Source organism: Erpetoichthys calabaricus, chromosome 11 (genome assembly GCF_900747795.2).
Source record: "Erpetoichthys calabaricus chromosome 11, fErpCal1.3, whole genome shotgun sequence".
NCBI classification, from domain to species: domain Eukaryota; kingdom Metazoa; phylum Chordata; class Cladistia; order Polypteriformes; family Polypteridae; genus Erpetoichthys; species Erpetoichthys calabaricus.
The window spans coordinates 29,510,041-29,524,601 of NC_041404.2; the positions used below are offsets into that span (position 1 = coordinate 29,510,041).

The 14,561-nt window shown below is 39.3% G+C and overlaps 1 protein-coding gene and 1 long non-coding RNA gene across 2 annotated transcripts in view; one reads left to right on the top strand and one right to left on the bottom strand.

Annotated features, from left to right (window-relative positions):
• The window catches only part of LOC127529638 (uncharacterized), a 42,663-nt gene extending 29,352 nt beyond the window's left edge, over window positions 1–13,311 (top strand). The window contains exon 3 of the long non-coding RNA XR_007936259.1: window positions 12,908–13,311. This is a non-coding gene — a long non-coding RNA (uncharacterized LOC127529638). The remainder of the gene's footprint in view (window positions 1–12,907) is intronic.
• LOC127529636 (uncharacterized) overlaps window positions 1–14,561 on the bottom strand; it is a 171,990-nt gene that overhangs the window by 388 nt on the left and 157,041 nt on the right. The gene's annotated exons all lie outside the window — the stretch shown is intronic.

The following is a 14,561-nucleotide window of genomic DNA, read 5'->3' on the forward strand; positions in this document are numbered from 1 at the left end:
TTCGCGATCTCGTTCTTTCGGTCACTACCCATAGCTCATGACCATAGGTGAGGGTAGGAACATAGATCGACTGGTAAATTGAGAGCTTTGCCTTATGGCTCAGCTCCTTTTTCACCACGACAGACCGATGCAGCGCCCGCATCACTGCGGACGCCGCACTGATCCGCCTGTCGATCTCACGCTCCATTCTTCCCTCACTTGTGAACAAGACCCCGAGATACTTGAACTCCTCCACTTGGGGCAGGATCTCGCTACCAACCCTGAGAGGGCACTCCACCCTTTTCCGGCTGAGGACCATGGTCTCGGATTTGGAGGTGCTGATTCCCATCCCAGCCGCTTCACACTCAGCTGCAAACCGATCCAGAGAGAGCTGAAGATCACGGCCTGATGAAGCAAACAGGACAACATTATCTGCAAAAAGCAGTGACCCAATCCTGAGTCTACCAAGCCGGACCCCCTCAACACCCTGGCTGCGCCTAGAAATTCTGTCCATAAAAGTTATGGAGGGGGTGCTAGAGGGCATACCTTCTGGGGACTCCCTCGTACTGCTGGGAGACTTCAATGCTCACGTGGGCAATGACAGTGAGACCTGGAAGGGCGTGATTGGGAGGAATGGCCCCCCCGATCTGAACCTGAGTGGTGTTTTGTTATTGGACTTCTGTGCTCGTCACGGATTGTCCATAACAAACACCATGTTCAAGCATAGGGGTGTTCATATGTGCACTTGGCACCAGGACACCCTAGGCCTCAGTTCGATGATCGACTTTGTGGTCGTGTCGTCGGACCTGCGGCCACATGTCTTGGACACTCGGGTGAAGAGAGGGGCGGAGCTGTCAACTGATCACCACCTGGTGGTGAGTTGGCTTCGATGGTGGAGGAGGATGCTGGTCAGGCCTGGTAGGCCCAAACGTGTTGTGAGGGTCTGCTGGGAACGTCTGGCAGAGCCCCCTGTCAGAAGTAGCTTCAACTCCCACCCCCGGCAGAACTTCGACCATGTCCCGAGGGAGGTGGGGGACATTGAGTCCGAATGGACCATGTTCCATGCCTCTATTGTTGAGGCGGCTGATCGGAGCTGTGGCCGTAAGGTAGTCGGTGCCTGTTGTGGCGGCAATCCCCGAACCCGTTGGTGGACACCGGTGGTGAGGGATGCCGTCAAGCTGAAGAAGGAGTCCTACCGGTCCCTTTTGTCCTGTGGGACTCTGGAGGCAGCTGATAGGTACCGGCAGGCCAAGCGGAATGCAGCTTCGGTGGTTGCTGAGGCAAAAACTTGGGCATGGGAGGAGTTTGGGGAGGCCATGGAAAACGACTTTCGGACAGGTTCGACAGCTTCGAGGAGATTCTGGTCCACTGTCCGGCGTCTCAGGAGGGGAAAGCAGTGCAGTGTCAACACTGTGTATGGTGGGGATGGTGCGCTGCTGACCTCGACTCGGGTCGGTGGGGGGAGTACTTCGAAGACCTCCTCAATCCCACTAACATGCCTTCCAATGGGGAAGCAGAGCCTGGGGACTTGGAGGTGGGCTCCCCCATCTCTGGGACTGAGGTCACCGAGGTGGTCAAAAAACTCCTTGGTGGCAGGGCCCCGGGGGTGGATAAGATACGCCCGGAGTTCCTCAAGGCTCTGGATGTTGTAGGGCTGTCTTGGTTGACATGTCTCTGCAACATCGCATGGACATCAGGGACAGTGCCTCTGGATTGGCAGACCGGGGTGGTGGTCCCACTCTTTAAGAAGGGGGACCGGAGGGTGTGTTCCAACTACAGAGGAATCACACTCCTCGGCCTCCCTGGAAAAGTCTATTCGGGGGTTCTGGAGAGGAGGGTCCGTCGGATAGTCGAACCTCGGATTCAGGAGGAACAGTGTGGTTTTCGTCCTGGTCGTGGAACAGTGGACCAGCTCTACACCCTTAGCAGGGTCCTGGAGGGTGCATGGGAGTTCGCCCAACCAGTCTACATGTGTTTTGTGGACTTGGAAAAGGCGTTCGACCGTGTCCCTCGGGGAATCCTGTGGGGGGTACTCCGAGAGTATGGGGTACCGGACCCCCTGATAAGAGCTGTTCGGTCCCTGTACGATCGGTGTCAGAGCTTGGTCCACATTGCCGGCAGTAAGTCGAACCCATTTCCAGTGAGAGTTGGACTCCACCTGGGCTGCCCTTTGTCACCGATTCTGTTCATAACTTTTATGTTCATAAAATTATTATCTAAGACAATTTGTTTGTGTATTTTCTAAAGTGCCTAATACTTTTGCACAGTACTTTGTTTATGTGACATTGTGAGAGAGTGGCAAGTGCCAAGGACATTAGCGTGTCACATTCTGAAGGCAGCCTGCACATTTTACCCTTGTATTATATATGTTGGTTTCCTCCAGATGTTCTGGTTTAAAATATTCCAGTTTTTGAAACAGAAATTATTGTTGAGGTGGAAACATTGACATCCTAGCAGATAGATGAGCTTGAATTGACTCCTCTTGTTAATCAAAAATCTTAAATTTTTGTGTTTTCTTCCATATGTCATACACATGCAGTGTTAGTTTAATTGGCAGTTCTAAAACTATCCTAGCATAAATCAGTATATGTAGGTGCATGAGTATGTCCTCTGGTGGACTGGTTTCATATCAAGGGATTGCTCTTGCCTAGCATCGAGTTCAAAGTTTCAGCTCCCTGTGATCCTGCGAAAATAGCGAATTCAGAACATGGGTGTAAATATGCAAATATAGGCTATAAAGTGGGACAGTGATTTGTGAATTGACCTCACACATTAAAAGACTTGAGTTCACTTCATAGCCTGGTCAATTACTGTTCAGACATTCTTCCATTTTCATGTGGGATTTCCCTGCATACTCCAGTTTTCTTTGGAGTGAGCAAGCATGGGAATGTGTGTTCAAGGATGCTGTTGCATCAACTAATATCCTTTTCTTGTTTGGCTCCACCTTTACGTCTAATTATCAAGGGAGAGGCTCCCATCTAAACTCTAAATGGTTGATGAATTGATGGATGGATGGATGTGGATCTAAAATTTGTGTATACAGTATGTATTGTATATGCAATCCTGCATAATCAACCTGGAGATAAAATAGTTTAGTTATGTAGTCAGAAATAAAGGTTGTTTAAACAATGAACACTAATGTTAGGGAAAGTTAAAATTAACAGAAGAAATTGAGACATATAGTAAGTGTTGAAGATGCTGTAACACATCCACAAATTGAAGGATATCCTCACTGACAGAAATATTTTGCAGGCTATTCAAAGAGATGGGAATATCTACATGTTATATAACTTACACCAACCTGAATTAAAAATAGCTGACAAACAAACACTATGATGCAAATGCACCTTGTTTCCTGGCTGGTTACTTCTGGGATAGGTTCCATCTGCCACCAATTACCAAATACTGGAAAAGCAGGGTTAGAAAATAGAGAAATGAATTAACCAAAAGACACAGCATGTGGGAGGGATAAATAAACAGAGTAAACAAACAAAAGACTACACTGGCCCACTGAGCCTCACCACACAAGTTTTTGTTGTGGTCCAACAGGTAGAGTGGCTAACTCACTTCCAATAATACTGGCAAAGTACTTCCACTCACCTCCCATTCTTTTGCTTTCAGTCTTTCCCAAATAATGCTGGCAGCTCCACCTTACTGCTAGTGATCCTTCACTGAAATCCTAAATGAGCCTTTGCAGTAGACAACTATTTACATCTGCCCCAATCAATTACTTCCTGGCCAGCCACTGAATCTTTTCTGAATACACGAGAATCAAGAAACTGTTCATTTCCATACCACAGTAGATGTTGTCAACATTGCAGATTGTAGGGAAAGTCCTTGTAAGTTCACAGAGTGATGTTGTGTGATGAAGGTGATGTTAACATGTACTTCACGATTTTCAGACTCCTACTGCATGCAACTGCCCAGTACAATTACAGCCAATCACAACACCTATTGCAATACCCTCCATCTTTGCTTTAATGCATTATTTTACACCACTGATTTAAATTTGATTTCATCTTTACTTTTCCTGTGTGGACTTTCCCACCACACCCCAAAGACATGCAGTTTAGTCTACCGGTACTAGTGAGTCTACTAGTGTGAGTAGCTTAGTGTATTTGTATGTATATGTGAATGTGCCCTGCAAATTGACTGCTACCTTATCCTGTATTACCTTTGCCTTGCATGGAATTCTACACAGGTAGCCTCCAGGTTTCTCCCACATAACCCTAAATTTGATTGAGTGAGTTTGAAAATTGATAACTGGGGAGTTTAATATTAACAAAAATGGAGCCAATCTGCCTGTCCCTTTTAGGGTTTTTACCCTTAAAAAATAAAATCTTACTAATATAACCCTGGCTGTATAGCAGGAATAAATTGTGGTGTAAATTAATATATTCTCTGTAACACTGGAGGATGATATTAATATAGCAACTAGCAATATTTTCTTTAGGTAGAATAGTTGCGCTTTTGGCTCTCATTATGGCACCTCATCCATTCTTATTCATCAGAACATTTCAGGTCTTAGTATTGAACCCTTATGTAAGTGATGTCTGAGTTCTTCAAAGAGTGACAGAAATATGAGGGTTGTGATGGTATATATTGTTAGTAAGGGAATTTGGCATCAGCCATGCTGCTAGTACAGGTAATTGGATCTCCATCTTCCTCCAGAATCAGAGTAAAACTTTCAGAAGGCACTAAACACATAATAGGAGAGTAGGGATAACTAGATAAATGAAACCATGTGTAAACTTGAGATCCTTTGATGGTAGTTACAGGCTCCAGGAACTAGAGCCCAAAGTGACCTAAACTATGGACAGGCATTTGACAAGAGGCAACATAGTGCTTCTTCCTGGGAACAGGGAGAAAGGCAAAATACTGCTCAATCCTGAGAACATAACATTGGGCAACTGATAAACTGCCTCTTTGTAGTAGTTTTGTGGCAGCTCGTCAGACACTTTCAGAGGAGCGGCAGCAACTTTGGACAAGTTTGGAAGCTCATCCTCACTCTCAGAAGACTTTCGAGTACTGTTGTCCATTTCCAGAGGCTTTCTGTTTGTGGCACATTTGGGCAGTGAAAATATGTCTTCATTGAGCCGACTGCTGGAAACTACAGGCACAAGTTCAATTAAAGCAGTTATGGTTGATCAAAAATAAATAAATACGTAACAGCAGGGATCAGAGTTGGTGAGTGGATGGTAGCAGTTACAGTGGGTTGAAATGAAAAGTCAGTGCTTATAGGGATGATTTGGTCTTTGAAAGTAGCAGCAGAGATCAGAATGAAATAATCAAAATATGATAATGGAATACCTTGAAATGGGTGGATTGATTGTAGGCATAGCGAGAACTGCAGGAGGTGAAAGGGTTAAAGCTGCAGCTGCAGGTTTACTGGTGCGGCGGTGCCAATTTCCAGTTTGGCTTTTCGTCGGCTCTTGATGGCTCTGTGAGCATATTGCATTAATAGGTACTGTATATTTGTCTGACAAATTCGTACACATTCTTCCAAATCAGAAAAGGGTCATCATTTTCCATATCCAGAATTCTCTCCGGGAATACTGAGGCTGCAAACAGTTTGTCTTTGTTATCTTTAGATGGTTGTAAGTCTGAAGGCATACACTCAGGTACAAAAATACTTTCCAGGCAAAACAGTAATCTCAGAAGTAATCATTCACTGAGCCGAGAGATTTTTTCAAAAATTGCAGCACTGCAAAGGGAATATTTTCTTTATATTTCTAGAGGTTCATTCTGTTTTGAACTTGGGAGAACCTTAGAATAAAGTCCTAAAAAGTTCCAAAAAGCAGAAGGATTTGTCAACTTTGAGCTTGTAGACCTTAAAGGCAGATGAAGGTTATTTATAAATAAAAATATTTATTCCACAAATGTCTTTCTTAACAAAAAACAACAAGGAGCACGATTGGCATTTCAGCAGTTGCCTGAAAGGCAATCCTAAAGTAAACAAAGTCCCACAACCACAAATCCAGCAAGAATGGTTGAAAAAATAGAATATGAAGCCCCCCAAAAAAGAACAATAAATCTTTAGAACTCACCACAACCACCAAGCGAATCCACCAAACCAAATTTGACCAGTGGGTCTTCTCAGTTCTTTATTAGGGTGGTGTGTTCCAGTCAGAAACAGACGGGTGACCCCGCCTGTTGGGGGACCACCCACAAAACACCAAGACCATAACAGAGCATGTGACAAATAGACATAGACACTAATTAACACAATAATGAAAAATTATAAACAAAACTAAAAATATGCATGATAAACATATGAAACACACTTTAAATTACACAAGGTAGACACAAAAAAGGAACTGAAATGATGAAAACCACAAATAGAATCATGAAATTAACAGTCTTTGAGTTATAGTTACAAAAACTTTAAAGATCTGTTCAATTTCACTTTTTGCAAAATCGTGGAAAACCTCAAAATGAATGCTGTTAAATTAAAATTGTCTCTAAGTTCACATATCTTTTTTAGAGCATCCATATTTGCTAATTCTTTTTCCAAAGAATTACAGTTATTACTTTGTTCATTTAGAACACAAAAGATCTATATGTAAAAGGGACAATTTTGAAAAAACCTAAACCAGAGAGGAGCATGGCACTGTCTAATTTCTAATTTAGTTACTGGGTTGGAACCCCTAGAATGCAATACTGTACTCTGATCTTCACCCTACCACATAAGCGAACCAGCTACCGTGGCGCAACATCAGAGGCTTCGAGTCAGACGCTGAAGTCTGAGGTTCAATCCCTGCAAGGGGATGCAAAAGTGCGTAAACCTGATGAGCCCTGATAGGGACAAAACATGTGCACTTTGTATTATTTGGCAGATAATGTATCACATACCTATGAGCTGCTTCTTGTTTGCAGACTGGCCAATCAACTTCATGTTAACCTGGTAGGTAACCACCTAAATTATCATATTGTGATTCACAATTAAGAATGTAATGCTGTACTCCGATCTTTACCCTGTCAAATAAACAAACCAGCCACCATGGCACAATGTCAGAGGCTTTGCCTCAGGTGCTGATGTCTGAAGTTGTGCAGAAATGTGTATACCTGACAAGCCCCAATAAGGGCAAAACACATGTTATGTAGTCTTTATATTATTTGGCAGACACTGTATCATCTATATGTATACTATATGTCTTTCTCTGTACTCTTGCTATTACTAATTATTACCAGTCTGCCTGGATCAAGTAGTGCAACTAGGACATATATTTTTGGAATGCCCCACACCCAAGTAATATTGGGAAAAAATCTTTGTTTGTTTGTCAGAGAGTTTGGAATTTATAATGTTTTTATAATTTTGGAATAACACCAGATGAAACAACATTCTGTCTTACACTACACTACTCACTTAGTATTTTATATTACAAACTGAACAAATACTGTTCTTCCCTCCATAATGCATTGGGTCAAGGAGGTCTTATTTTACTTAGAAAAAAATTTAATGTTCTCTGTGAGAAACAGTCCAAAGAATTTGTTGATACTGTGCTAATTTAAAAGAATTGTGCTTCTGTTAAGTTTTTTGATATCTCCAACAATATAGTATAATATAGTATATGAAAGCTTCTACATATTGGGACTTTTGTTAACATAGTTATCCAAACTGGGTATGGAAGATTTGCTGGTATTGATGTAATTTAATTTGATATGGAACAAAAATGTAAAGAAAGTAGTATTGATGGTATCTTTGATTGTTGTATGCATCACTCAAGTAAATGTGATTCATAGAAAGAAAGCAAGCCCAGGCCAAACCATAGCACATGCAAATATGAAAATGAAACTTACATGATCCAAAAAAAGTACAAAGCCTTTAGATCTTGATACTTGCAAGTAGCCGCCACAAGCTATGACCTTTCGTTATCTTACTGGACAGATAATGTTGTTTAAATGGCAGAACTCCAAAAATATTTATTTGTCTCCATACTAAGGCAGAGTGCATCAGATCCATCCTCAGGGACAATATTCCATTTCTTGGAGTCCTTTGGCCTAGATTGTTTCTAAAAGAAGAAGAATATTTGGGTAATTATCTCTGCCCTTAGAGGTCAAACACTTGAAGATCAAAAACTGTAATGATGTAGTGATGATGCCATGACTCATATAAACACTCCTGTAACACGATCTCAAATAAATGCCCACTTGGTCTATTCAGTCATATTGGAGCCATACATCATTGAATGAACATCAAGCAACCCCTACTGTAAGGGATATCTAATGATGACAAAGCTTTGTTGGGACCCATTGGTTTCTTGAATGTCCTTAACATAGACCAGAAAGGTTAGCAAAACATAGTATACACCAAGATGGAATCATTTTCTAAATCACCATGCCATTCAGTCAAAGGCAGGGTTAATTTGTGTTTCTTACCTGATATGGCTGGCCCTTGCAACCTTGAACTGGATTAAGTGAGTGCGATAATTGATTGATTTGACTTTTCTTTTAAAAGTTTCAACGCCAGGCTTCAGCTTTTACTGAATACTGCATTGCCTTTGTCTGTCCTGCCAAGATGTCTTTGGAGTCCCAATTTCAAATCACCAAGTATCTACTCGATCAGGTGGATGGCTAACAACAATATGGAAAACAATATGCCTTCAATAAATAATTCAAAACAAAAACATTCCCACCTGGACGGGGGTGTGGAAAGATAAAAACTTTATTTGGAAAGAGGTGTTGAAAACACTCTGTCTGCATATTTAGAGAGTCATACCTGAATTTCACAAGCATGAAAGACTCTGCTTTTTTTTTTCTTTTTAAATAAAATGGAAAACAAAGCTTTGCCGTGGAAAACAAGCTTCCTTCCTCAATTACTATGGAAAAACAAAATAAAGCAAAACGATTGAGACCCATTTGTTTTTGTTTCATTCAAGGGCAATCTAACAAAAGACTAAAATAGGACAGAGTCTGCCTGCTGGAATCTCTCACTCTTCAAACTGGATTGCAGATCATAGAGCCACCTGTATGGAGCAATCGGAGTAGTAATCATGTAAAATGGTCTTCATTCATCAACCAGCAGTCTTGGGTGGAAAGTGTGAGGGAGTCTTTTGTGTAAACAGAGCATGAATCCAAAAATATTTTAATTATAAATACTCTTATGGTGTGACCAGCCCAGAAGGTGAGACCAGAGTGCAAAGGTGTACAATGGCCCTAGATGGTTCAGTAAAAGTGAAAAGAAAAGGTTAGTACCGTTATTAGAGTTAGGCTAAGGTCTTATAAGAGCAAATCACAAATGTAATGCAGATAGAGCAGACAAAAGGTCTAAGAAATTAACAAACCAAAACAAATGACTAGGTAATTTGGAAGTAATAAATAAAACAAGTGAAACCAAAAAATCTAAAGAAGATCTTCCATTTGACACAAAGGTCAGTGTTTTGCCACAAAATGAAATAGAACAGACAGTAAGTTAAAGGTTAGGACTAGGGAGTCATTTGTAGCCAATAACAAAAAACGAGGTAAAAACCAGGAAGACAAACTATTTTTCAAACAAATCCAGTATGTAAACCAAGTCAAAATTAACCCTAGGCAGATGTCAAAATCCAAAGGAACATTGAAAAAACACACACAAGTAGTCTTTGAACTAGTATCTACAATCATGAATGGTGTGCTAACAGCAACGACAACCTTTATACTGTTGCACATATGACATCACCAGATGTGACCTCCAAGAACATGTGTGTTATAGCAAGTATTGTCCAAAATGGCAGTACCCACCAAAAAAAATAGGCCAAAACTAAATAAATAACTCTTAAACAAAAATATAATTATCAAATACAGGGTGAGTCAAAATTATGTTAACACTAATGGATTATTTTTATCTCGACCACACCTTTCCAGGTTAGGGTGGACCATTGCCATGGCCTCCACACTCCCCTGATTTGACACCCTGTGATTTCTGGTTATGGGGTATGGTGAAGGAGATCGTGCATACTTTGAAAGTTTGTGATATCAATGACCTGAATGACAGAATACTAAATGTGTGCCTGGGCTTTAAATGCTACTATTGCTCGTTGGTTTTGTGTGTTGAACATGATGGTGAACATGTTGAGACATTCCTGTAAATCATCTTGCACATATGAAGCATGTTTTGTGAATAAATTGTTTCCGCCATTCAAATGTTAACATAATTTTGACTCACCCTGTAATATTAAATGAATAATTTATTTTTCCAGGTATTAGGAAAAGAATAACAATGATCCTAAGAAAAATATATATAGTTCAAAATAAATTTAAGTAGTGAACATGCTCATTACCAGATCATACCAGGTGGAGAATGATTTTGCATGCATGCACATTTGACCACTCTCCTTAACAACACGTGGCATCATCAAAACCAAGATGACAAAACAAGGACATCCTCATTATGTGTCACTCAAATGGCAAAAAAGCAAACACAAAAGTTACACTTTCTATTACACTTGAAACAATCATGATAGACCATGTAGAAACTGCATGCAAAGTCATGCTACATCTGTTTTATCGCCTGAGGATCAAAGGGTAGGGAAAGACGAAGAGGAACACCATAGATTGGCAAGGTCTGCTCTGCATACAATGCAAACCCATGGAAGCCCATATGAACTGTTCTTGCTATAGTATAGGCCTGGTGGCAAGGCAGTACTTATGAGTGACTGGTCTTATAAATTCAGGACTGCATATTTAAACTTACACTGAAATGTGATGGTTGACCAAACCTGACTGATGATTTGAAATAACCTTTAGGTGAAAGAAGAGACGTCATCATATAGACAAAGGTTATTAAACAGAATCAACATACAGTACATGACAAAACAAGATCTAAGGCAACAAAGGTCAAAACCAGTAGAAGGCCTCTTGACAATACATGACACTTGAAAACTGGAGAAGAAAATAACATCAGGAAAACATAAACATTTCCAGCTTGTTTTAAAATCTCTGGAACGCAGACTTCAAGTGACAGAATAACTAGAATGCAGCATAAAATTATTCCCTTGCAACCCGTAGCTGCTGAGAAAAGGAGAACAGCTTGTACGCCACACACCTGGAGCAGTAACAGGGTTCTCTGTTAACATTTTTCCAGGACTATGTAAGGTACCCTTTTGACCCAAAAGTAAATGTCAGCATGGGAAATAAATACTCACTCCCTGCATGTCAGGATCTGCAGCTGTTTAACTTAATTTTAGTGTGTTTTGAATGTTTCTGTCTTCTTTTTCTTCTTTGGAATGAATTTTTATTTATATTTCACGTTCTTTCCATTGTGTCATTGATGATGTAATTTAATGCTGCTGGGGATGGCTTCCCGTTACAGGGCTGCTGGTGCATACATGTGTTCATTTGTGACATTGTAGGTACCAGGTTATTTAAGAACAAGGGTCTGCCTTTAGCATATTTTTGTGAAAATAAAGGAAAAAGTAATATTTAAATCAAATAAAAAATTTCAGTTTCTAACTTTGTTGGTTCTTGTTAACTCCTGTATACATTTACAAACGTTTGCCTGATCATTTTGACTCACGTTTAATGTGTATGATTTCTGGTTAGCGATTTCAAAACTCTGCCACTTGGTTCACTATCAGCAAATACTGTTTTTTAACACTAGTCTCACTACCAGAATGCTTGTGGCTTGGAGTTGGGAAGTCAAATCTATACGAGGAGCAATTGACATGGTGTTGATAGGAAAAGGGAGCTTATTTTGCATTAATACCTTTACAAGTATTTGAAGATTCTTTGGGGCAAGTTAGCTAGCTGCCAAAGAATGTCGACAAAATAGATGAGAATGTATATTAATCTATTTGTTATCACTGTCCAAAGGTTGTAAAACTGATAAATTAAACATTATTCCTTTCTTAAATTTTTTAAAGTTGATTAAAGTGAGGGTACACATAGCTAAAATCTTTTAAAAGGTATTTAAGTGCCCAGTACAAAGGTAATGTATGTCCTTAAACAATACTGTAGAATACAGCCTATTGTTATTACTTGTGTGGCTTATGCACGCTCTCCTGATGTTTACATTTTAGTTGTCACCCAACAGATGTGCATATTAGGTGTATTTCTAATTCTAAACAAGATTCAGTGTGCGAGTGTGCCCAGTGATGGACTAGTTCCTCTGGGGTTGACTCTTGCCTTATACTGTACCTAATGTCGATAGGCACCGGTGGCTGTGATCTAGAACTGGATTAAGTGGGCTTAAAAAGGAACAGATGATGGTTAGTAATTAAGGTAGACCCATTGACTGATTTATAGGTAGTTTGAAATATATTTGAACTTATTGCTATCTTGAAATCTTATCCCAAATAGATACCAATCCTTGTTGTTTGGTGAAACTCCCAAGGCCCTTATTGGAACCTATTGTTTTAGTGTAGATAGATAGATAGATCTTTATTTGTCCCCAAAGTGGAAATATATCTTTTTACATAAGATCTTTAAATAAATAAATATATACAGTATACACACTATGGTCTGAACACACAACAGAATGACTGAAAAGGAAGAAAATTTATAAAGAAAGAAAACTTTTGACTTGGCAGTCCCAGCCCCAGTAAGGCATTATTTAGGAGTATTGCTGTTGGTATAAAGGAGCCCTGGTGTGTTTCTGCTTCTGCTGAATAATCAGTTGGCTGAAAGTTCTCAGTGTTTGTGTGTCAGCGAGAGGATGTGTGTTCAAATTGGAAAAGATGTAAATAATGCAATAATTTTTCTGTTTAAAGTGGGCTGGAAAGATGTTCTTAAGTTTCCTTGCTAAACCAAAACTAGACTAATAGGAGTCCTGATCCTTAATTTTTGGTTAGTTGCTAGATTAATTACATTTACATGGTTTCCTCTTTAATGGTCTAAAACCTGTGGGTGTTGCTGTCTTAATTTTTGGTTAATTGCTAGAGTAACTACATCTACATGGTTTCCTCTTTAATGGTCTAAAACTTCTGGGTGTTTCTGCCTTTTATCTGCACAGGTGATGATGTCATGCTAAGAAGAGTGCCAAAAGTAAGCAGCCAGCATTGAGTACCATTATAAACAACAAAATGGCAGTGTCCATGAAAACAGCATCCAAAATGGTGGCACCATGAGAAAACAGCCATACAAAATAACAATACAACGACATCACTTTAATAATAATGAAATATGTTAAAAATAAAAATAAAATGAATAACTTTTAGAAAATAACAGGCTTGTGTCTAACATGTTCCTAATAGTAGGAAGGAAAGAAAGGAAAAAAGGTTGCTGTTGAAAATGTAGTCTGTCACTGGCTTTAATTACCTGTCATCCTGAGGAGTTATAGTTCAAATCATGAGAGAAAGAAAAAGAAGAAAAGCATGTAAAAAAAGCAATGTGGAGTGAAAAAACTCAACTGTTGTACATCACACCACCCATGTCTAAATTCACATGTCTTTGTTGGTATGCCATCACTTTTCTTGTTATTAAAAATTCAAATACTAGTGTTCAGTATTGAGCCAAAACTAAGTGCATGCATTGGCTTGATGTGAGGCTTAGGAAGTGTTTTATGCCTTTTAGTAGTAAAGATAGAAATATTTTTAAATGGGGACCAGAAGATGAAATGTAAGTCTAAACTGAGCAAAAGTTCATAACCAAAAATCAATCGTATCTTTCATCAAAGCCCAATCAGACCAAAAATCATTTCTAAGAAAATTAAAGCAAGACATCTACATTTTGGAAAGTCAATGTGAGCATAAAGCAAAGCACATGACATGTAAAGTATTTTTATCTATCACAGATAATTAAAAAATACATAACCCTTTACCTTTTTACCCATCTACTGTATTCAGTGATATCATGGGCTGTGACCACTGGTTGTCTTTCATAGCAATGTGGCTAGCTACCGTGCACAAGTCCAAAATGGTGGCACCCATCAAAAAAGTCATCATAGCCTTGGAATAATTGAATTGAAAAGTTATGTATCAGATTGGATGGTCCAGAACAGACTCTACTATAGAATTCCCAAGGATGGTGTGCGGCTAGTTAGCTAAGATTTCTAAGGCTCTTCCTTTGTCTGACTTTGTCTTTTATAACTGACTGTGGACGCTCCAGAGGTTTTGTTTTCCACTCCTCTGTTGTCAACAGGCCATAGCTTTAAAATCATTTAATGGGTAGATATTGTTAAGTTCCATTAATACTTCTCAGTTTTGATCTACTTTGATTTAGTATGTGGTTAAAAAAAAGTCTGTGTCTTTATGTGTTTGAATTCTGTATTTAGGGATTTGTAAAATTTTTCCTTGCATTTTACCTAAGAACTTCTCCCTTCGCTTTGTGCCTGCACTCAGTGAAGAGCACTATACAAAAAATATAAACAAAAGGAACAAGATGGTATAATGATAAAACATTAAAATTAATATACATCATTAAACATGTTTCAAATACATTTTTAAAGATCATAATCATATTCAGCACATGTCAAAACTCTTACAGTAATAAACACATTTCAAATAAAGATGCATAATAAGCCAGCAAAAAAAAAAATAGAAGGAAACCAGATCATAATAGGAACTACTTATCTTTCTTCATTTGTCATCTTAAGATTTTGAAAAAAGTGTGTATTTTTAAATTTGTATATTGTTCCCATATAAAACCCAACCTTCATTTTGAGCTGG